The sequence below is a fragment of the Pipra filicauda genome, unplaced genomic scaffold (assembly GCF_003945595.2).
Source record: "Pipra filicauda isolate LSUMZ 115617 unplaced genomic scaffold, ASM394559v2 scaffold40_size4127951_pilon, whole genome shotgun sequence".
NCBI lineage: Eukaryota > Metazoa > Chordata > Aves > Passeriformes > Pipridae > Pipra > Pipra filicauda.
The window spans coordinates 4,050,555-4,074,019 of NW_024104543.1; positions in this window are offsets into that span (position 1 = coordinate 4,050,555).

Genomic DNA, 23,465 nt, shown 5'->3' on the forward strand with positions numbered 1-23,465 from the left:
CAGTGCATCCTTTCCCTGGTAGCTACCTTCCCACAAAGAGGCCCTGGGAAGGGGAAGAGCCCTTCCCTTTCCTCTTTCTTCTGTGTCCTTTAAATTGTTGTCTTTGAGAATTTCTCTTTACTTTGGACTTGGAAGGCAAATACACAAGCTTGTACTGCTTGCTCTTTTTGAATATTTTGCAGTTATCATATTGTGTAAGGGGAATTAAGGGAACCAAGAACAGGACTTCTGACAAACAAGGTTTTATACAGATGAAACCACCACAATGAGCCTGTGGCAGGGACGGAGACACTTGTTCAGTGGGGAGAAGACAGAAGATGGGGTGAAGGGGGATAGACTCTGGCAGAAAGTCTGTCTATTCCTGAATTAGAGAGTTTACTCACTCTGGCTTACCACAGACTCCAGCTGCCTCTCAAAAACCTTGTTCAGTCAGGAGGAAACGTGAAAAGAGAAGAGTCGCAGTGACCTGGCAGAAGCAGCAGCTGAGCTACTGCATTCTCACAAAGTTCACCACTACTTTGGGTCCATCACATCAGTAGTGTGAGTCAGTGAACGGGGACAGTGCTCAGAACTCAGAAAAAGTACAGCCTCACAAAATGGTGATCTGCAGCTCTAAAGGAAAAGCCATATATTAGATAATGTCACAGCCTGTCAGACCTGTGACTTTTAATTAAAGCATGTGCAATCATGCTCTTCAGTCCTCTCAGCAGTGATACTCAAAATGAGATATTTTCTGTGGTGTGAGGTTGGTTGGCAATGGGTCTGAAGGGAGGGTGCTAGGTCAATATTTTGAGGTCCTGGTTGGGTCTGGGTGAATCAATAGCACCCTGCTATCCAAAGCTGTGCCTTATATCAGTCTTCTTTATGGAGGCAAGTGACACAAGACTGACACAAGAGATTGAGACAGAAGATGTAATCCTTTTGTGCATTGACCTATTTGAAAACAGATACTGAGTGATGCTGATAGTCTGTCAACAACAGTCTTAACAGCTTATTCTGAGAGTATCTTATAGAATCATAGAATTATTTGGGTTACTAGGAACCTTGAAGATCATTTAGTTCCAAAATCCCTGTCAAGGGCAGGAACACCTTTCACTAGACCAGATTGCTCAAAGCTCCATCCAATCTGGTCTTGAATGCTTCCAGGGATGGGGAACACACTTTTCTGGGTAAACTGTTCCAGTGTCTTACCACCCTCACAGTAAAGAATTTTTTTCCTAATATCTAATCAAAACCTACCTTCTTTCAGTTTAAAGCCATTACCCTTTGTCCTATCACTACATGCCCCTGTAAATAATCCCTCCCCAGTTCTTGCAGGCCCCTTTTAAGTACTGAAAGGCTGCTAGAAGGTCTCCCTGAAGCTTTCCCTTCTCTAAACTGTACAAGCCCAACACTCTTAGCCTGTCTTCATAGGAGAGGTGAAGTGCTCCAGCCTTCTGAACATCCTCATGGCCCTCCTCTAGACTTGCTCCTACAGGTTCACATCCTTTTTATGTTGGGGACCCCAGAGCTGGATGCAGTACTTTAAGTAGGGTCTCAGCAAAGCAGAGTAGAGAAGAATAAGCGCACTCAACCTGATGGTCACACTTCTTTTGATAGAGCCCAGGACACATTTGGCTTTCACAGTTCCAAGTGCACATTGCTGGGTCACATCAAGGTTCTTGTCAACCAGCACCTCCAAATCCTTCCCCTCAGACCTGCCCTCAACCCATCCTTTACCCAGACTGTATTTGTGCTTGGTATTGCCCTGACCCAGGTGCAGGAACTTGCACTTGGAGTTGCTGAACTTCATGAGGTTCACATGGGACCGCCTCTCAAGCCTGACAAGGTCCATCTGGATGGCATCTCTTCCCTCCAGTGTGTCAGCTGCACCACACAGCTTGGTGTCATCCACAAACCTGCTGAGGGTGCACTCAATCCTATGTCACCAACAAAGATGTTAAACAGTGCCAGTCCAAATACCAGTCCCTTCAAACATTGGTCACCTGGTTAGAACTGTCAGTGTTCCGGGTTACACAAATGTTCTGGTATCCACCTTTTCTTTCCTCTTTTATCGAAGTATGCCTTTTCTGCTTTTCGGTGTTTTGCCTTCTTTAAAGAGACTGAATGCTAGTGATTAATGACTCAAACATTCACCTGTAGTGGCAGCCTGTAAGAGACTGGGCTATTGGTCCTGATGGCTTAATCAGCAAAGTGCTTTGTAACAATGTGCAGAGTGGACACCAGGCCGGGGGCTGCAGGTGTGCACATCTGACACCTCCGGCTACAAGCTGGGTGTTAAACAAGATAAGGAAAGGGGCAAACCCTGCAAGATGGGGTAGTGTTTCTTTTTTCTTACACAGATGATTCAGCTGTGATAATCCCCCGGGACATTCACATCAAGCCTGAAGGTATTCATCTCTTGTTGATGAGTCATAATGGACCATAATGAACTCATAATGGACATAAGAGACAGCTACAGCTGCAACATCTTAGAAAGTGTCAAAGACTCCTGAAGTATCCTGTGACTCACAGTTTTACATCATCCAGTATGAAACTTGCTGCCCCAGGGGAGGTATGGGAGGCCTTACCACTTGAACCTGAGCACATGTAATTCTGAGTTTTGGGGATTCCCAGGGCTTCCATCACTACCTTGACAGTTCCAGACTGCAACCACCACTTGGACAGGTCTTCAAACACCACTTCGACCAATGAACATTGAAATTGCAACAACCAAGTCTCATTGTTGGATCCAATGGGTGTGTTGTGCATCCTTCCAGTCACCTGGGGGGTCTGCAGCCCTGCTCCAACCACCTGTGCTAGCACCACAGCCTCACTCCAGCACCACACAAGTGTCTGCCAGTATCAAATCCCAGCTATCTGCTGTTTCCTGCCAGTGCTGACTCTCCAACCATTTCTGCCTGTTTTCTGGGTGTGGGGGAGGGGAACCATGTGGAAGAGTGGCCATCTTGTCTCTGTGCTGTGGCCACATGTGTTTTTTCCAGGTGGGGGAGGCCGGCTGCCATCTGATTTGGTCTGGTGGGCAGGGCTTGGGGAGTTTCTCCTTATTGGTTGGCTTAACCCAGTTTTATCAATATTGTTATTAGCATTTCTTCTTGGTAAAGAGTTATTTTTTCACTTACATCCAGGTTTGGTCTCTCTCTCTGTGTACTGGAGAAACCAGGGGTATTGAATCCAAGGGAGGAAACTTCTGTCTGAAGTTTCCAAATTATCTCAAACTGAGACAGTCAGTGAAGGTTATCTTCATTGCAAATTGTAGTGGTGCATTTCTTTGGTGATACAGTCATGAAGCTTTGGAAATACCTGAAATTCCTGTTTCACTGGAAGTTCACTGACAGGGTACCAAAGTGTCATTCTAACCTACATATGAGAGGCACTCTGTCCCATGAGCACCATGAAACCTTGCAGTCCCTGGATTTGGCTTTTTTCATGCACCTGCCATAAGAATTAGCTTGCCAAGAAAGTGCTTATCAGTCTTACAATAAGGTTAATGGTGTTGTGAGATAATTGAATAAGAGCATTACCAACACTATTACCAAAAGCTATGCATCTTCCTGTAAAATCTAGTGTGTCCTAAAATCCTTTCCTGATGTTCCTGTTTGTCAATAAGTTAAGTACATGCTGAATTAGGAATATATTTTCTACATACTTCTCTCATTTTTGTCATTTGCATGCCTAAATCCATGTTCAATGCACTGTTAATTCACCCCATACTATTCCCATGGAACATAATTTGTATGCTCATAAAATATCAGTGTAATATCTAGAGATGAAATCCAATGGAAACAGTTTACTGTGAAATCCAGTCTTTGTTCCCTCATTTTTCCACTTCATTGACTGTTGCTTTTTTCCAAGTACTCCTAGCACAACTCTTCATTATGTTGCATTATTACCTTATTTGGGAAATACACTAAAATTTTTTTTTATACAATCTAATTTCCCATAATTGTTGGAATGATGTTAAGATAGTTTTCAGGAGAGAAAATGCTAATCAATTTTATTTCAAAACCACAGTGAAATTCCACGTAAATTGGTGCCAGAGTGCAAATGCTTCTCAACTGGGAATGGAGAGGGAGGGAAGGGAAATATATGCCAAATCTCAATTTAATAGAAAGGATGTGAAATACATTTTATTTGAATCAAATGCTATTTAGCAACTTGAGCATCTGGAGCACATCTGATAACCTGGGTAAAATGTATTGATTTCTCTATCGATTTTTCTAATATACCTTCTCTGTGAGGGAGCTATAACTGAAAGTAGCAAGTGACTCAGCTACTGGTAGCTCTAAGTAGTTTGCAGATGTTCAAGTATGCAAGATGGGTCATCACTAAATTCCAGCATGTGAAAGGTCCTCATCTTCCACTTGGAGGTAATGCATGGTATTGGTGTCTTTCTCTCTTGGCTTGCAATATTTGAATTTTTTTTCCATATGAAACTTCTTATGCATTTTTCCATTGCTATGAACAAGTGGCTTTGTTCATAAACTAGATGTATATACGGATTGAGATACTATATAGCCTTTAAACTACTATACATTAACTTTAACCTTAGGATCAGGAATACAGAACCTTTTTCTGCAGTTCCAAAGCTGATTCATAAGTTGAAATAATACATAGGAGAATATAAAATACCTGTGGATTTACGGTCAATTTATTTCCAGGAATAGCTCTAAAACTCTGTAATGTTTGTCACTCTCTCTGAGCAGTTTTATATCAACAAAGGATAGAAGGAAATTCTCTCACTCTTGAAACTCTAGAACTTCTGCCACTGCATTCAATGAGACCAGAATTTCCTGTGCACAAACAAAATTTGCCACTGAACCAACAGCACATTTTACTTTCATAGAATCATAGAATATGCTGAGTTGGAAGGGACTCATCAGGATCATTGAGTCCAACTCCTGGCCCTGCGCAGGACACCCCAAGAATTACACCATGTGACTAAGAGTGTTGTCCAAATGCTCAAGCAGTATCTTGTACTGTTGGATTTCGCATTACATCATGCTTTCTTAAATTTACAGTATTGTCACCAAGTACAGCTCAGAAGCAGAAGAATTAAAAAAAAAAAAAGCTTAAAAAAGGCAACCTTGAGTTACACTTACCATTATAAATATTTGCACCAGCAAGTAATACTTGAAATATACATTTAGCAGCAGGAACCCAGACTTTAAATTTCAACTCTAAAGGTCCAAGAATAGAGTCTGTAATGAAGAGTATTCAGGGCCCTCATAGTCCTTTAACCAGCTGTTCACAGGATTTTCTGCATGCCCTAAATGTGAAGAGGAGGATGATATCGCTCCTCAGATGGTAAGCGCCACGAAGGAAGGGGAACAGCTGGGTCAAATAGGTAAGAGGCTGCACTATGAGAACATTTTGCTAGTCTTTGTGCAGATGCATCATAAAATAAGGGATCATCCCTCCCCTGCAAGCATTATACTTACTCCTAGTTTCTCTAATAGACTTTATTCAGACATTGTTTATTGCAACAAACAGAGTGGAGAGAAACAGCCCAAATTACACCACCTTTAACACTCTGAATTACGGCCAAGGCTTCCAGACCTGATTCACCTCGAGACACCTCCAATTCCAGAAGTAAAAATTTACCCTGAGATTTATTCTGGTTTCTCTGGATTTGTAGCCTATCAGAGGCAACTCCTGACCTCTGGCACCATGTTAAAAGAAACGTTGCACCCAAGGACTCTAAAAGATATGCCCCGAGAATACGCACTTTGAAAAACAAACAAACAAAAAAACCCTAAACCCACATATTTTGCAAAAAGTAAAGTAGACAAAGAAGATGAGTTCGGCCTGCTGCCCCGAACCTCCCCCCAAACGAAACTGCGCCTGTTGTCACCGGATCAGCTCCGCAGGGAGCGGCGCATTCCGGGGGACTGTGCGGGGACTTGCTCTGCGCCGCAAGGGCAGCTGCGGCACCAGCGGCCACCCCGGCCCGCCACCCCGCGCACCTCCTCCGCTCCTGAAGGTCCGGTGTTATTCTACACAAAACAAAACCCAAAACCAACAACAACAATTTAGAGGAAAAAAAAAGAATTTTCCCGTTAAGTGCTGTTGAATCCTAGAATCTTTCTCTGTGCCTCTCCCACGGGCTTACCCTGGAAACAATAACCCCCCCACGCCTCAGCGTTAATAGGCGCCGAGTAATTAACCACCGGGGCAGCCCTCGCCCCCTGCTCCGCCGTCCGCCACGCGGGGGCACCAGAGCGCCGCGCTTCCCAATCCCTTGCTCCCTGCGCTTCCCGATTCCTTGCTCCCCGCGCTTCCCGGTCCCCGCTCCCGGGCGGAGCACAGCGCTGCAGCCGTGCCGGCCGCAGGGCGCTTCCCATCTCCGTGCCGGAGCTCCCAGGGCCGGACCGCGGGACGGGCAGGCCCAGCGATGGCCCGTCAGCCAGGAACCAGCAGGTGTTTGAGCGAAGGGAAGAGCCATCTGAAGGATGTCATGGGCGAGGCGCGTTCACTGCCGCTTCTGTCAGGTGTGAATGGAGGGTTTACCAGCGCCAGGGTGCAGGTGTGGGTGCTGGAAGCGTTTCTATAAAAATAGCTCTTCTCTGCCCTTGTAATACTTTCTGTTCTTGGCGCATGGAAACAGGACAGCAAGTCATCTACACCAGAAGAGTAAACAGACCCTCTCCTCCACTGAGTGCTGCCCTGTGGTGCTAGTGCCAGCAGAGCTCCTGTCACCACAGCTAGGTGAAAATAAGCATATGTGCTTTTAAGGGCAACTTTTAGACTGTCTTTTGATCTGTCCTGGGTTATTTACATTGCATTCACCAATCACAATGGTTTCAAAGACCCCAAAACTCTGTGTTGCTCTACATGGATCCATCTTCATGGCTGCACAGAATCACAATATCAGGAAAAAACCATTCAAGCTCAGCCATATCTTAGTGACTGTATATGATATTTTGCCACTATTACATCTATAACTTACAAGTCTTGGTCAGGACCTGACTCCTCTGAGCCAAATGCTGGACAAACAAAGCCTTACTCAGTGCCCATGAAAGCAGTGGAGGTTGGCCAGGCCCCATGGGGAGTGCTCCAGGCCTGAAGAGCTTACAAGTCTGGAAAGACAAAACAAACAATGACAGACATAACAGGCATGCAGGCAGCTGCCTTGGCCCTGACCCTGCCATTTTTTCTGGTCTAGTTTAACCCTGTCTGAGAGGGTGCATGATCTGGACTCTTATTTTAAATGCAAATCTTGCTGCTTACTAATCCAAAGAAGCTGAATATACTTTCTTTATATATATTCTAAGTTGAGCCTTTGAAAGCATTATCAGTATTAAATATGTTTTCGTATATTTAAACTATCAACAGAAAATAATCAATAAAATATATTTTTTTCTGCATCTAATTAATTTCTTTTTAAAATTAGGTTTTTTCTTTTAAAAATTATATTTCTCTTTTCTCTCTGCTTTTGTTTTCATCAACCCTTCCTATTCTGTATCCATTATTCCCAGTTTTATGCACCATTTCCTATTTCAGGTTTCTATCTTGTGTATTTCTCTTTACTCACTTGTATTCCCACTAGGTATCAATGAAACTATTCACATGCTTAATTTAACACAGAAAAAAAATTGTAATATTATTATTTTGCTTTTTATGCAACTGTTAATCCCTAGGTATTCTTTTCCTTCGTTTTTTCCATCTTGCATATCTTTTGACTTAGGCTCTAAGACAGTGGTTCCCAAGTCATTTCAGTTCAGCCCTTTACCTTTTCTGTGGGATTTTAGGTCCCCGACCTTTACCCACACTGACCGTTCCTGGAGTACAAGAGTCTGTTTCTCCTTGCTGAAACTTCATTTCCAGGTCCAATAAACATGCCTCAGTCCAGCCTTCCAACCTTGCCCTACCCCAGATCCTGCCATTTATGTTCCAACAGAAGCCCTTGTACTCCTTTATTCCTTTCCACCAAGGCAGCCTTAGCCAACTCACTTTGCCCATGCCAGGTCCCTGCCTTTTACCTGCCTCCAGAGCTTCACAGCATCCCCAAAGACAGATCTTCCCTCTGCACAACCAATCACCTTCCTTGTCAAGGAGCTATCTCCTGTCTGGACAGCCACTTGCTGCACAAGCTCCATGTCTCTCTGTCCTTACCGGTTCACACTAATTGTTACATACTTACAGGAAAGAGGTCTTTCATGGATGAGAATAGTGCAAAGCAGGAAAGGGAGGTATGGAGGGAAAAGAAATGGAGTTGCCAGGAGGTGAACTGGATGGAGTATTCCTGAGGGTTTCGAACTTCCCACAGCCTCACTTCATGTTGGTATCATCCCTGACAGCTTGAGATCTAAACTGAGCTCAGTTTTTTGGATTGTAAAGGTTAAAGTGCCATACCTTTCCCCCTTTTTATTTAGCCAAATTCTAAATGTCAGTAAGTTTGCTGAGCCTGATTTCAGAAAATCGTTCAGGTTATCCTCCACACCTGCAGTTCTCCTCTGTCCTCAGAACAATGAGACTGTCAAAGGGAAGAAACCTTCAGGTTAGTCTTCGCATTTTGAGCACCTGAGGTTTTTTCCTTTTCGATCGGACTGTTTCCAGGAGGACCTCTAAGGTCTTCCCTTGGAAGGATCTTTCCTTGAAAGTGGCATTTTGTGGATGATCAAATACCTCTCAGCTGAGCAAAGTAACTCCTTTATATGTCTTATTTTAATGAGAGTCTAAGGCAGCAAATGAGACTCCTTTTGTACTTACATATTTGCCTAATTTTTGCATTTGTTGCTGAATTGAAAGTATCAACATGGTTTGGAAGGGATGTTTGGTATATCTGTGTGCTTCCCACCAGCAAATCTACCAGCAAATTAGGAAGGCTTCATATTAACTGTTGCTGCAAAAATGAAGCTGCCTTTCCCCTTGATAATTTCTCTGCAGATGGCATGACAAGGGGACTTAGTAACATTCCCAACTCCTCCCCTTCAAGCACATTCTTTACTTTATAGAGCACCGGGTTGTTTTTTTCAAATGTTCCTTGGGAGGTATTCGGGATCCCCACCTTCGAACTTGAACTTCAAAGTTGAGCAGTATGTTTAGTGCCCATCTTCTCAGCATATTTTTCATGAACAAATTATAAACATTTCAAGCAAAGTGCACTTATTACAAGTTTGTTTGCCAAGTACTGCTGCCTCCCTTCCAAGTTCCAGCTATGTCAAAGCATCTGGTTTACAAACAGGTTCCTCCCCTTGGCTGGTACATGGATGCCAGGGCACAGAGGCTTATCACTAATGAAGGAGTTTACCAGATGAAAGGGAAAATGCTGTGGGAGTCACTTGACAGACTCTGGCTTGTCACAGAATGTGTAGGTATGTTGTAGTCACTTAGTAGATGAATGAAGTGATGTGCAGGAGGAGTTATTTCCCCAGAGTTCTTCCAGAGCCTGATCTAAAATTCCCTGAGGTCAATAGATTTCTTTTGATTTCTATGGACTTTACATTGGACTTTCAGGTGGTTGCTTATTCTAATAATGAGACATTGCCTACCCTGGGGTTTATCTTCTTTAGAGGAGTCTGTCATCTGAAATTCTTGAGTATTTGCAACTTGGCTTACAAAAAAAGAAAAAAAGCTGCTACATTCTCCCATGACTTTACTCCTAAATCACATTTTCCTGTGTTTTGCAGAAGATTTTAATAATATCTGTGCTTTTTTCAGGGGCTTTCACCCTAATTTATAGTGGTATGTTGAATGTGGACTTTGCTCAAAAGATCTAATCTTGTCTGGGTAATAGTGCTGGTAGAATTTTTTCAGAAATCTTTTTTTCCATTCCTTCTCGTTATAATAAACCTTATAATATACCATAATATGCATAGCTTGTCTTTATATAATTTCATTACATAATGAAATATATATATCCAACTATGTAATTTCCTTCGTAATTTCATAGCTCTGCATGAGATTGAGACCTGATCCTATGTCATACTGTACGCTGTCTTTCCCTTTCTTTCTTATGAGGAAGGAACACTGAGTCATGAAGTAGTGATGATGATCCCAGTGTCAGAATTATCCATCTAAATGGAGCTAAGTGGAACTAAGCTTTCAATATCACAGAAAATCTAACTTTTTGCTCTCTGTTATCAAAATGGTAAACTCTGCTTGCTCACTTGTGTAGGTCCTTATTCCCAACGCTCTGGACAAATTATCAGATGTATTATTCACAGTCAGTGTCTTGTAGCCTGGATGTTTTGTGAACTGGATGGGTCTGTCCCTATCTTTTGTTCATGTATGCAAAAAAAAGGGCAATAGACGCCTTCCTCAGGTCTTAAGAATCTCTTGCAAATGCCAAGACAATGGCAAATGCAGTATTTGCAGAAAAGAGAAGGGTTGTTTTGGTGTGGTCCTGACTGCACAGCATGTCAGCTTTGGGTAGACCTGCACTGCTGTGTTAGCTCAACGCTCTGGTCCATGTAGGAGCTCACTGCACAGCTTACATGCTGGCTTGAGCTCTGAGTCTAGTTTATACCATCCAGCTGGACACAAGGCCACGGAGCCAATTGTGTTCCTCATGGGAGTCTCTAATACAATATCTGTGTATAAAATTCTGGCTAAGTACTCAGAAATTTTAGCAGTCATCTTTATAATTCTAAGTCCAAAATTTAAAAAGCAGAGAAATAATAATGCTGCACTATTAAGGTATAGTGATAAGTAGAACAAAAAGTGGACTGGAGCAAAGAAGTGGTTTGAACACATTTGAAAGTAACATTAAGACGCTGATCAGAGTAAAAGTAGCATGCTACTAGAAGAAACTCCTGATTCTCAAATTTGTGTTTATTGTTAGCTTTTCATTTCAGTGGTGGGGAAACCAGCGCAAGGGCTGCCTGAAAACAGGACCTGCCATCTGCCTGGGCAGCCGTCATACATAACTGTTTTTCAAACACAGACCATTCTATGTGCTACCTAATCCTGTGAGGATGTGGACAAAACCCAGCCCATCTCCCTTTGAGCTGCCTTTCAGCTCCAAGTATTGCCAGAAAAAGAATCTCCTCTGTTTATTCTGTTATGTTTTTCATTATAAAGCTTATGTATTGTCTTCTTTTCTTGTTCTTGTACTGGAAATGGTGAATTATTGGTCATGGTTCTATGTGACCTGGTTCTGATGTTCTTAGTCTAGCTGCTATATTTTTGTTGCACAGTATTTCAGGTACATCACTCTTTTCGGAAAGTACATTTCTTTTGTGAAAGAATTTCTATTGTGTGCCTGTTTTTCACAATATCTATGTATGGTACCTGCTGCAAATGATTGTCTGCTGTATACATAAAAATAAGGTGTTTTAATCATGATGTGCCCATCATTCTTGCTAGGCAATTTACAGTAAATCTTTTAAAATGTTAAAAAAAAAGAAAAAAGGAAGCACAGGTATTCCTGGAAATTTTCTATTCAAGGAATTAAAAAAACAAAGCCCAGTCTTATTCAATACTGCCTATTGGAGAAAAGAAAATCCAAGTGTGTACTTTTCTCTTCGGTGTTTTCTGAAGCTTATCAAATGTAGGCTGTTTCATACCTATGGCAGGAATGAAATGACAGAATTAAAGGCCTTCCAAATTTTCCTGGATCTTAGCAGCCAAAACTTAGGGCCACCTTGAGCTGACCTCCACTGATGAAGAGGTGGAAAAGGAAGGAGGAAGTCTACAATTAAAAATAGCCAGAACTCAAGCAATGATGTGATTTACAAATCATAACCACAGCTTCCAGAAACAAGTGGGAAATGTCTGTGGTCTGATGAATTTCAGTATGACGTTTTCCACCTCTGAACCACTAAAAACTTTTCAAAAGTCCAGATTAAACTGAAAGGGATTAGTTTCTCTCAGAAAGGTTACTTATTCCACACAAGCAATTTTGACTTACAATGGAGGCTCTCACTGCCTTAGGAATGTAAGAGGTTAGTTCAAGATGTCTTGATATCAGATAATAATTACGTGATTTATGACCTTGAATGTGATTTAAAACATCCAAGAGATCAAAGGCCAAAATAATGTTGGTTCATTTTATGTTGATTTTCTTCAATGCTGGTAACAAATGGGACCTGAAGTTTTTTCTTGCTAGAAGTCCTTTTTTTTTTTTTTTGTTATTCTAAGTGCAGTAAGCTGATTGTTGCTTAATAGGTGTCATTTTCATTATTTATCCTTGAATTCGTCTTCCACCCATAACATACCCATAAGAACGGACACTTGGTATCATGAAGACAATTCCTAAATTTTCTAAAAACAGGCATAAAAATATATTTTAGATTTGGGGTACAGGACAGTCTTTCATTAAAATATAATTTTAAAATTTATTTTTCTTTGTACCCCTCAAAAGTCAGTGATGCACCATTAATTGATTTCCTGCAGGGTCCTTTACAAAAATTGTGTAAAGTGGCAGGTATATTTTATTTCTCCACAGTTTGATTCATTTAATACCACAAACTTTTCTGTTGTATTAGTACAGGTATTCTTTTCTGCAGGGAGGTGTATGAAAAGTATCATCAATACAGAAATTCAAGGAGTTTAGGTAAGAATAAACTAAGTCCCCAAGTTGGAATTTTGACAAGACACCAAAATCAATATCGCCTGTTCCTCATATGAGTGCAGTTACAGGATAAGTTACAGCGTAAATGCTCAGCACTTCACTTTCTATGTGTCACTGGAAAGAGATGGCACTTTCAGCATCAGCGTCTCTTCTGGCACTGGCCACAGCATTGGATCAATACTGACACGAGAACAGGAATGTCACCTGCCAGGATCTTTACAGCTTGCCCGGTAAAAAAAAAAGTAGGTAAGTTGGTTAAAGCCCAGGAACAGGTCTCAGAAAGCTTTTGTTTCCTTTCCAGACAAGTCCCAGAATTCCTGTCTGATCCTGGGCACTCTCTGTTTCTCAATTTGTCATCTATATAATACAAATAATAATAGTTGCTGAATTCACAGGATTTCTGAGTGACACAACTCATTAATTGCTATATATGAATTTTTTTTTGCTAGCAAGTAATATGAAAGTCCCTTGTTTTACTTATAAAGCCATTAGTACTTTATACACTAGTATACACTTAATAAACTGGTCTAAAGTTTGTAAAACAACTTCCAGTGCCACCATAACTATAGTTTCTTTGGAGCTTCTCATTGTTGTTGGTTTTTTTTTGTTGGTGGGGTTTTTTGGGGTTTTATTTTGTTTTGTTTGGGACCTTTTTTGTTTTTTTTTTTAAATAAAGCAGTAGCTCCTAAAAGCCTTGTTCTGAAAATTATATGCTACCAGTAAGAACTCTCATCATTCCTTAGACTCATAGACTTTGTACCGATACATTTGGAGGCCTCTCTTTTGATGGCTGCAAGGTCCCGAAACTCAGTATTTCAGCCCAGTCTTTTCAAAGTTTTGCAGATGATAAAACCAGAAGTATTATTGTATAGAGCAAGCTGTTAGAGCTGCCTACATTAATTCTTGTTTGAGCTGCAAACTATATTTTAGAAAAACATTTAAAGATTTCTATTGAGAAGCTATCTACCACAGACCTAGGCAAGTTGCTCACTCCTGCTGGAAAAAATATGCATCTTTGTTTCTAGCATGAATTTGTCCAGATTTTCTATTTTACCTCCTTATGTTATTGCTAATTTCATGTGTTTGATAGATTTAAGAGTCCATAATCAAACCTGTATAATTCCCCATGGTAACAGCTTAGAGGTTAGGTCCAAATCAATCTTTAGTATTTTCAACTGATAAACTAAGCAGATTGAGCTCTTTGAATCTTTTACCCTGAAGCATGATTAACAGTCCCCAAGTCATGCTTGTGACTCCTCTCTGAACTTCTTCAACAATATTCTTGAACCATGGACCCCAGAACTGGACAAAATATTACAGTAATGATTTCATCAGTGCTAAATACAACAGTAGCATAATAACTCTTGACACCTATCTTCATTCATTATTCCTCTGATGCCTATTTATTAAGCTCATATTAGACATTTTGTGCACTGTGTCACATTTGGAAATTATACCCAGATGACCATGAACTCTGATCCCCAACTCCTTTTGAGAAGCATTGCTTCCCAAAACTGAGGATTCATTCTCTTAAATACAGACCGAAATGCTAGTTTTTAGACTTTTAGCTATGTTAAAAATATTTGCCATAGTAAGCTGTTTGCAAGTGATTTGATTACCTGCTGTTCGTAAGGACCATTCCTCCAGTCACTGTTTTGTTTTCAAATGTGGGCACTGACAGCCCAGCTCTGATTGTTCACCTGGTCTTTAATTTTCAGCAGATGGAGGAAGATTCTTTCATAACATATTCCCATGAGAATGATATAATTCTAGTTCTCAGGCACAATTTGGTAAGATGCATTTCTGAATCCCACAGAGATGAGCAAGGAAGATGATCACCTTCTTTCCACCAGTTATAAGTGTGGATGTGGCCATTGATAAGAAAGACCTTTCAAAGTAAACGTACTCGATACTCTCTTTTGGTATTGAACACCACAGTTCAGGAACTTGTGTGAAAATGAATTGTCTTTCCTTTGTCCTACATTAACCTGATACTGTATATATGTATTATGGCAGCATATACAGAGATTGGGTAAAATAGCTTTAAATTTGCTTTGCAATTCTAAAAATTCCAATTAAATCTCCTCAAACTATATTTTTTTCTGCAAAGGAGGTTACATGATATCAGTGTCAGAGAAAACACTACTCCTCCTGAATCCCAGCTATTTCTTAGAACATCCTTTCTCACCTCTCAACCAAAGAAATTCATAATATGATGAGTTTTAATTGAAAAGTAACTGTAAAATTTACAGTTCTGTTAAAAAACACATAAACTGTAAGATTTGGTTGAACGAAAAGTATTTAGCCAAAGATGATATTTGAGCAAGTCCTGCACAAAATTACAGATTTTACAGGTATACTGAATATACCTGTGTACCTGAGTAGGAATACCCAGTCTCATCTTTAAAGTAAGCAGACTGTAGATAATCTCAAGATTTCAGTGATTTACTATCCCTCCAACTTGTCTCAAATGAAGCATTAAGTAATGAGAAGTGAAAGAAACCTTCAGTGGACAGAAAAGGGTAATTTAATTGTACTTCTTTCTAGAAATACGACATAAATGATATGCGTTCCTTTATTTCTAGTTTGTAATGGTTATTTTCTTCAGTGTTATTCAGATTTATTTATTGTATATGTATTATTTGTGTATATTTGCAAGTATATATATGTATATTGCATATATACATGTTGTGTATATGTAAATATATTTATTATTGTCCCATTGTTTTTTTGGGACAAAAAATGAAGATTTTGCAAAAGCTTCATAGACGTGCATATTTGCTCCACTTCAAAAATGTGCTCAGAGGAAATGTTGGAGGTGTTTTCAGAACTAGTTACGGTTTCTCTTTTCTCAATTTGTCCTGTCTTGCTTTGCTTCTCAGCTGAAGTTACAATATAAATTAAGTTTGTTAACTCTATATGATTGTAATTTATGATGCTGGGTTTGGCCCTTAAGGGACCATATTCACACCAGAAATCATCACAATAAAGATACAGTTCATCTTCCCTCTGAATTTCCCAACTTTTCTTTTGATTAATATGCTTTTTTGGACAAGATAGAAAGCAGTGGGAACCAGCTCCTCTAGTTTTATACCATTTGACAGTTCCCTTCTTTTTGCACAGGCATCTCTGACCAGATTCCAAGTTTCTTTACTGTTCAAAGACTACAAAACAGCTGGGTCAAGGGGCAGAGTCTGTATCCAAATTTATTTTGCTTAAGCTTGAGGTCTGGTCTTGCTTAGCTAACAAGATCTCATTACATCATAGCCCATGTAGCTATGCCTTGGAAAGTCTTCCTTGGACACAGAGATCACTCAGGCTAGTTCAAATGAAGCTTTTTGCACCCAGCACTCAAGTCTTCACTCTCAATTGATAAGAGAATGAGGGGTAGGAAGGAAATAATTGTAAATTTCTTTAATACTTGTAATTGTAGTTTGTGAGGAACATCCCTCTGTTTTACCAGAGAGGCTAGATCCTTCGTTTCATTGCAAAATTTTCCTCTCATCTGCAATGTTACGGAGAAGTCAAATACAAAAACAACAGTACTACTGTTGTAGTAGTATTTTGTGGACTACCAAACCCTGTAAATTTTACATCTCAGACTATTGTTTAACAAAACAAACGAAATACTTGCAAATGTGCTGTCTTTTTACTTTTATACTTATGTCTTCCCACTTGCTTTAGCACATTAATAGAAGATCAAGAATAATTACAAACCAGAATCCAGCTAAGCTTTGAACCCAGAATTTTTCCGTGCTGTAGTAAAGTGATGCATGCCATATGGATTAGTGGAAGACTGTTTCTGAGTAATAGGATGCATACCTTCAACAGCTAAGGCTATGCCTGTTCACTGGCTACAAATTACTGTTGTCTTCAAGATCCATTGTAAACTAACTGAAATAGACTTTTTACAGTAGAGTCCTCAACTTGCAAGTGTTAACTGCTGTTGACATAGAAATCTTAAATATTCATAATAATAACACAACGCTTTTGGAAATATTTATTTTATGTTTATGAATACATCTTCCCACATGAAATATAATATAGCAGTGTTCCTGAATTTTTAAACTGCCTGAAAGAGCCACCGTAAAGTATGGTATGTATGGTCCCATTTATCTTCATGGGGTGTAAAGTACCTGGTGATGACAATTCTAACTCAACACTGCTCATAGATTAGAAAGTCAGACCTGGCTTTTGTGATCATGAATCCACACATACTACCTAGGCTATGCAATTTTCCTGAATGAATTTTTATTTTATAATAGTATATTCCTAGGAAAATTTCCACTCTTGTTTTAAAAATTGATTGTGATGGGGAATCCCTGACAGCATGTAAGAAATAATTTGAGAATAGTCTCACTGTCCAGAATGGTCTTATTGTTAAAAATGTCCCTCTGCACTCTAGTCTGAATTTGTCTCACTGCAGATGCCATCCTTTGGAATCTTTTACATATTGTCTGCTACAGTGAAGACCCCACTATTATCAAAACATATTCCAGATATTGGAATACATGTTTTTTAAATTTGTTTGAATTCTTGATCCTCTTCCATTAACCTTTTCCAGATTTTAATGGTCTCTCTACAAGGGCAGACATATTCCTTCTGATCACAGCCTTGCTCTGAGGATTTTGTTTGGTTGATTATCTGTCCTGATCCCTGTGGGTTTTTAAAAGTGCTGTTTTTTTTCCAAAACATGCTATTTGTCTCACCCTCAGCCCCTCCCAGCAAATATTCTCTGTATATTTTGCATTCCTTTTTCCCACCTATCACTTTAGCCTGTATTTCATTAATTGTTTGGAACTGATATCATATTGACAAGCCTGTCCATGCTGTCCTGTTCACCACTTAGAAATACAGTTAGAGCTTTTGCATTCTTCTGTTCTTTTGGAACTTCATTTGTTTTCCCAGATTTATTGGAAATCCATATTAATACTAAAGCAAAAGCTCATCCCACTCTTTTAAGGTTCTTGAATATCAATTATCTATGTCTATTTATTTAAAAATCTCCAGCTTTTGTAACTGCTGCTTAGTGTCCTCTTTTGTTTCTTGAAAATTGAAACTGTTTATTCATCATATGCTATGATAAAATAATTCTGCTTTATCTTTATAATTTTTAATTTTGTGATCACATTTGCTATATATGACACTGTCCCTCAATTCTATTTTATGTTGGATGCAACTCTCTAAGTTAGGAAATTATTGCTGGCAAGAATAACCCTCTCTTTAAATACTATTGCATTTTTTTAGAAATGGCAGTGTTCAATGCTATTTTATTAAGCTTGTGTTGATCTTCCTAGTTTTAAGACAATCTTTCTCCCTTCAATGCTACAGATAGGTGCTTAAAGTACTGCCAAATGGTATGATTTGATATTCTGCAGTGGGCAACACCTGTTCCTCCATTAGGACATTCATGTATTAGTGTTTGCAGTTTGTCACAACTTGAAAATGATGATGCCACTCTTCTACTCAGTGGGTGGTTATAGCACATATTAGCCAAACTAAGTCTTCAGTTTTGAAGGCTAGTTGTTCTCATTCCCTATCCTCAACTGAAAGACACTGCGGGGATTCAAAGGATCAACGTGAATATCCTGTCTCATCAAACAGTTTAAGAAACCTAAAGACATCATGTCATTCATAAAATAAGTTGCTAATGAAGTGCCTAAAATTCCATTGTTTGATTACATTCTTACTTCTGCTTACCTGCCTTTGTTTTTTTCTGAGGAGGTTATAACATTCATTTTAGTAATCCAATCATAAATATACATTCACATCAGCATTTGAGACAACTAAGGCAAGCTCATTTCATAAATGAATGATATCAATTTCACTTGTTAGCATTCAGGCCCCTGACGCTGATGTACAATAACTGAATTTGAACTTTTATGTTGCTGTCAGTACCTGAATTTTATTCAAAATGAGTATATCTCTTCTGGTATGAGGATTAATCCACTACTGAAATATCATAGATCATTGCTTACATATCTATTGGTATCAGTGTGGGTAGAGCAAATTATGTGCTAAGGACAGTGCAGGAACTGTTCAGGGTTGGTTTTGATGGCTAAGTAGTATTTTAAAGTTTCTCCACAGTATCTGAAGTCTTTTCAAACATGCCTGCCCAAAAATAAGTTAAAACTTAATTTTGAAGAAAAAAAAATCCTTTCTACACTTCTGTTTTTTGAAATGCCAAACTATTGTCCCGTTTCTAGACTACGGTTACATATTTTAAGTACTCTGTGATACACGGACTACTATAACATGAATGGAGTTTTGTATCAGTATAAAGAATACAAGAAGTGCCTTACTGATTTATTGTTACTATTTATTGAGGACCTTTTTATTTTAATTTTTTTGTCTCCATATGCTTTGTAGTTATCTTGTCATAGTCACAATGAAACCAGCAATCTTTCTGTAGATTTTTAGTAATGCTTGCATTGAGTAAGCTTTTACATAATACTTGTATTAGGCCCAGACCAGCCACCATTAAAACCCACGAATAAACTAGCAGTTATCTCCTAGAATAATCCCTCTTAAACCTTTATTACAGCAAGTAGCACCAGTTCACCTGTTATATTAAATTCAATAAATTACTGTAAGAAGTATGCAGACATATCTGCTGTATAGGTAATTCTTCAAATGGGCACTTACTGCTTTTCCCTTCTTCCACATGTATTTGGAGTAGGTTCAAAATAAAGGTTTTCTGTGCATCCATTCAGTGCAGCATGGTGCTGCAGTGGTAGATTTTCAATAAAGAAGAATGCCAGAATTTTGTGTGTGTAGCTTGAAGAGATTTGTAAGAAGTCAGCATCTATTTAAACACTTTTCAAAACCAAATTTTCAACAGTCAGCTGATCCCTTTGATAATCTGGTTTCTTTAAATGGTGCTGAATTCTTTCTTAAAGTGGTGACTTCTGAAAGTCTGAGACATAAAGGACACTCCTGGATGGAAGAATCGTTCCTTTGAGGATGAAATGTTGACCTCTCTCCTGTGGCTACAATGCTTGCTGCCAAGTTCTTGGGACAAGCACTCCAGCACAGGCACACAGAATTACTGGATGGTTGGACTGAGGTAGGAAGGTGCATGTGGTTCAAGCAGCTGCCTCAACATACTTTCCAAAGACTAGACTAAGCTTCAGCTGGAGTCTTGTCCTTGGGAATATGGACCACAGGAGCTAGCACAGTTCCATCCTCCAACTGCAATCAGGAACGATGAATTATGAAAAGGATTTGGGTGTAGTTGCAGTTGGCTATCATGAAAAGCAAATATGTCTACCACATTAGACTGTGCAAATAAAAATAATGTCTTTTAAAATTCTGTGGTTTTTTTAACAACCAGGTATAAAGTTATTGAACTTCTAGTACTACCTCTCCTTGCAAATAATTTGTCGTAAAAAATACTGTTTTTCTGGGTTGCTTATCTTTTTTGCCTCTTGCACAATGAGTAAAATAACTGACAATCTAAAGTGCAGCAATAAGATATCCACTTGTGTAGATGGTACCTCATCTTAAATTTTTCTGACTCTCCTCCTAGCTGTATTGGGTGTGTAGCTGTAGCAATGAAAAAATGTTTTTTCTGTTGAAGGAAGGTGAAAAGGAGAATGCTGAGGAAGCAAGTATTATATTGTCATTTATGTGATTACAATTTTTTACAAATTTGGAAAACAAAGTTACTTTGCTGCTCCTGAATCACAGAACTCTGTAATTCACATCTACAAGGCAGTATCTCTACTGCCTTAAAAATACATATTCTGAGGTTGCGTCCTGAAGTCCTCTTAAATAAACCTAAAAAATGAACTTGTTTATTTAGTGTTTGACTAGCGTAAAACTCCTGCATCTAACCATATTGTTAACATCCACTGTCTGCTTTCAATTTACTTCCCAAACCCATGAATTCTATACAACTGCTTGTGGTCAGAAAGATGACTACTTAATACATGCTAATTTGTGTGTATGACATAGAAATGGTTTCTAAAAAGACAGCTCTGTCCCTTAATCCTAAATACTGACAGAATTTCCAGAATTACCACAATGTTGCTGCAGGTATGTAAACGTCATGAAACTGAAAAGAATTTTGTTTCCTTACTGTGGTCTGTGTGTCTGTTGTACCAAAGGAAAGCATTGTCCAGACACTAAATCTATTTCCCTAGATGTAAGTATTTTTTGCTTAAGAAGAAAGATCTAGAACATAAATGTATGCTCTTCTTGGTATTACAAAGCCCACTCATTTACTACTCCTCTACTTCTCTACTCCTTTACCAACCCACACACCTTTTTTGTTCTGAGTGAGGCTGGAGCAGTTCATCTGAAGATGATGCTTCCCACCAGAGCACAGCTTGTGGCAGAGGCACTTCTATACAACCTTCTCCTGAGGGCTGAGAAAGTACTATAGCTGGAAGAGGAGAGTAGAAGCAACAGAATAAATAAAATAGAAAAATTTGCCTCTCAGGAAGATTTTTGTCAGCCTTAATGAAAAATTTCTGCAAGTCTCTATGTCTTAAGTTTTGCTCTGTGGAAATCATGAAAGGGAAAAATGCAAATAAATGAGCACAAGACAGAAAAGGAAAGGTTGGCCTTCAGACCTGGGTGGTACTTGTGAAGACTCATTTTTTCATAGTCAGGACTACATTTTCACTGTTGAGCTTGCTTTTTGACTTACTTGGCCGCTATATACAATCCCAGTTACTCCATAACCTCAAGATGGGCATCTGGGCTGCCTCTGCACAAGGCTGAGGAAGCTGGGAACTTTGGAGTGAAATTCACAGTGGTCACTGCTCTGAGTTGCTCAAGGCAATTGCAGAAAAGGCTGAAGAGACAACATTGCCTTTACTGCTTCCCTTCTTGGCGTTGCCATGCCCTGCTACTTCACTATTCAGAGCCCTGAACACTCTTCGGGAGATGGTGTTTGTATGGTCTGTTTCATAAAAGCCACGGGTGTTCCCACTGTTGGTTTGAAACATGACAGCAAAGGGGAGTCACTGCAATGTCTTTTCTATATATACACAGTAACTAAATTATGATGCTATTCTAATGGGCTTCTAGACCCTCCTTGGGCCTAGGCCATCAGTCACCTCCTGGGACCATGACCTAAGCACTTGGTTTGGGTTGGTCTGGAGTAGGGCTGTAGTGCCCCTTTGCAGACCAGCTGGAGCAGCAGAAGAAGTGTGGGTGCACAGCCCAGCAGGTGGGACACTTACAAAGGAAATGGGAGCCTTGGGTCACTGGCTGCTCTAAGGACTGACTGGGCATTTGACCTAATTACAATTTAATGCTCAGCTGCGCAGAAGATGCCTAGTCTTGGGAGGTTGGTTAAGTTGAGGAAACTCACCAAGCTCTTTGGCCTGAACGTGACAGTTCTTAATTTGAGTATTTTCAGAAGTGGTACCTTAGAAGCCTAAGCAAATTTATTGGCACCTTATCAATGTAAACTCCCTGGAAGCTAAACAAGGTTTTGAAAGATTACAATCTTAGATTTACATGCCTAAATTTTAGTACCATCTTAGAGGTCAGATGTCAAACTTTTCAGAAGTTATGAGCTGTTCATGAGACTCACAGCTACTTGTTTATGTATGTTTGTGATACTGCTCCCTGGGTTATACTTTGGCAACTCACCAAAAGGTTTAGCAATCTTAAAACTTTCCTCACCTTTGGCTAAAAAAGACTTTCATATATACAACTAATGGTTGGGGAGAGCAGGACCTGAAAAGTCCTGCTTGGCTTATTTATCCAAACCTGGCCACAAACCAGGAAAAGATTCCAGAAGGATGTATAGGTCATCTTCATATATAGATGTCAAACATAATGTCAAAAATTCTGACATGTTTTTCCAATACAGAAATTGAGTTTGAAGATTTGCACAACTTTTTGTTGTGCAAATCTCCCCCGTATCCCCCCCCCCCCCCCCATCGAAGAAATGAGACTGACACAGTGTAATCCCTTTGGTTTGGTCAGTGCTGTACAGGGCAGCATTTGTATGAACTCAAGCAAGACAATTTTGAGAGCCATGCTTTGTTTTTCTTTTTCCCAGCACTTCTCAATTATTTGGTTTTTTTTAAGTTTGGTTGCTGCTATAATGTCTATTGAATAACTTAAAAATGAAATTATACTATATTATGGATATATAAAACTGTAGGCAGTGCAAACACTGAAATCATCAGCAAATTTTTGTACACAAGGTTTTTACCATATCTTCCTAAATTGGTAATTGTTTGTCAGATGAATGTTAAACACCTGTTTCACCAATTCACAAACCTTACTTTTAATATTGACTCAAAGAGCCTAGTTGTTTATGAGAACTTAGCTCATCATGGAGAAGATAGAAAATGTAATATTTTTTTTGAGTAACATGAAAACAACATGGTAGACAAAGGAATACTGAAAGTGTTTATTGCCTGCAGCATAATTCAGCATTTTATGAGATAGCCTGGAAAGTGGACATAGAGTTTCAGAGGAAATGAGTTTCTTTTTTTGACACATTGACAAACTAAAAGTGAAAATTTCCTTTTGAATTTCAACAGTAGGATATAGTTTTTCTGGGAGTAGGAAGCAGATTGGGAAGCAGAATTTATAGGAGTGTGTTTAGCCACCATCTTCACCTCAAATAGTAACGGGAGATGCTTAGTGCTAATTACAGTGTAAGGACTATGAGCACATGTGAATTGCCAGGCTGAAGACAAAGTTCTCCAAATTTCTACAGTGAAAGAGAAACAACTTGAAAGTTAACCTTTAAGGATAAGCATTCCATCCAGCAACACATTTGGATCAATATTCACTAAAACACACCTGTCTTGAAATAGGAACTGTGATAAAATAATGATAAACTTGATGGTTTTCATGGTAGAGTTCTGTGACGATCCTTACTTGCATGAGTAGCCATTGGCCTCTGAAATGTAGGGAACACCAATATGCAGAAAATCCCAAAGAAAACATTCCTTGTTTCTTGAGTAACTATAGC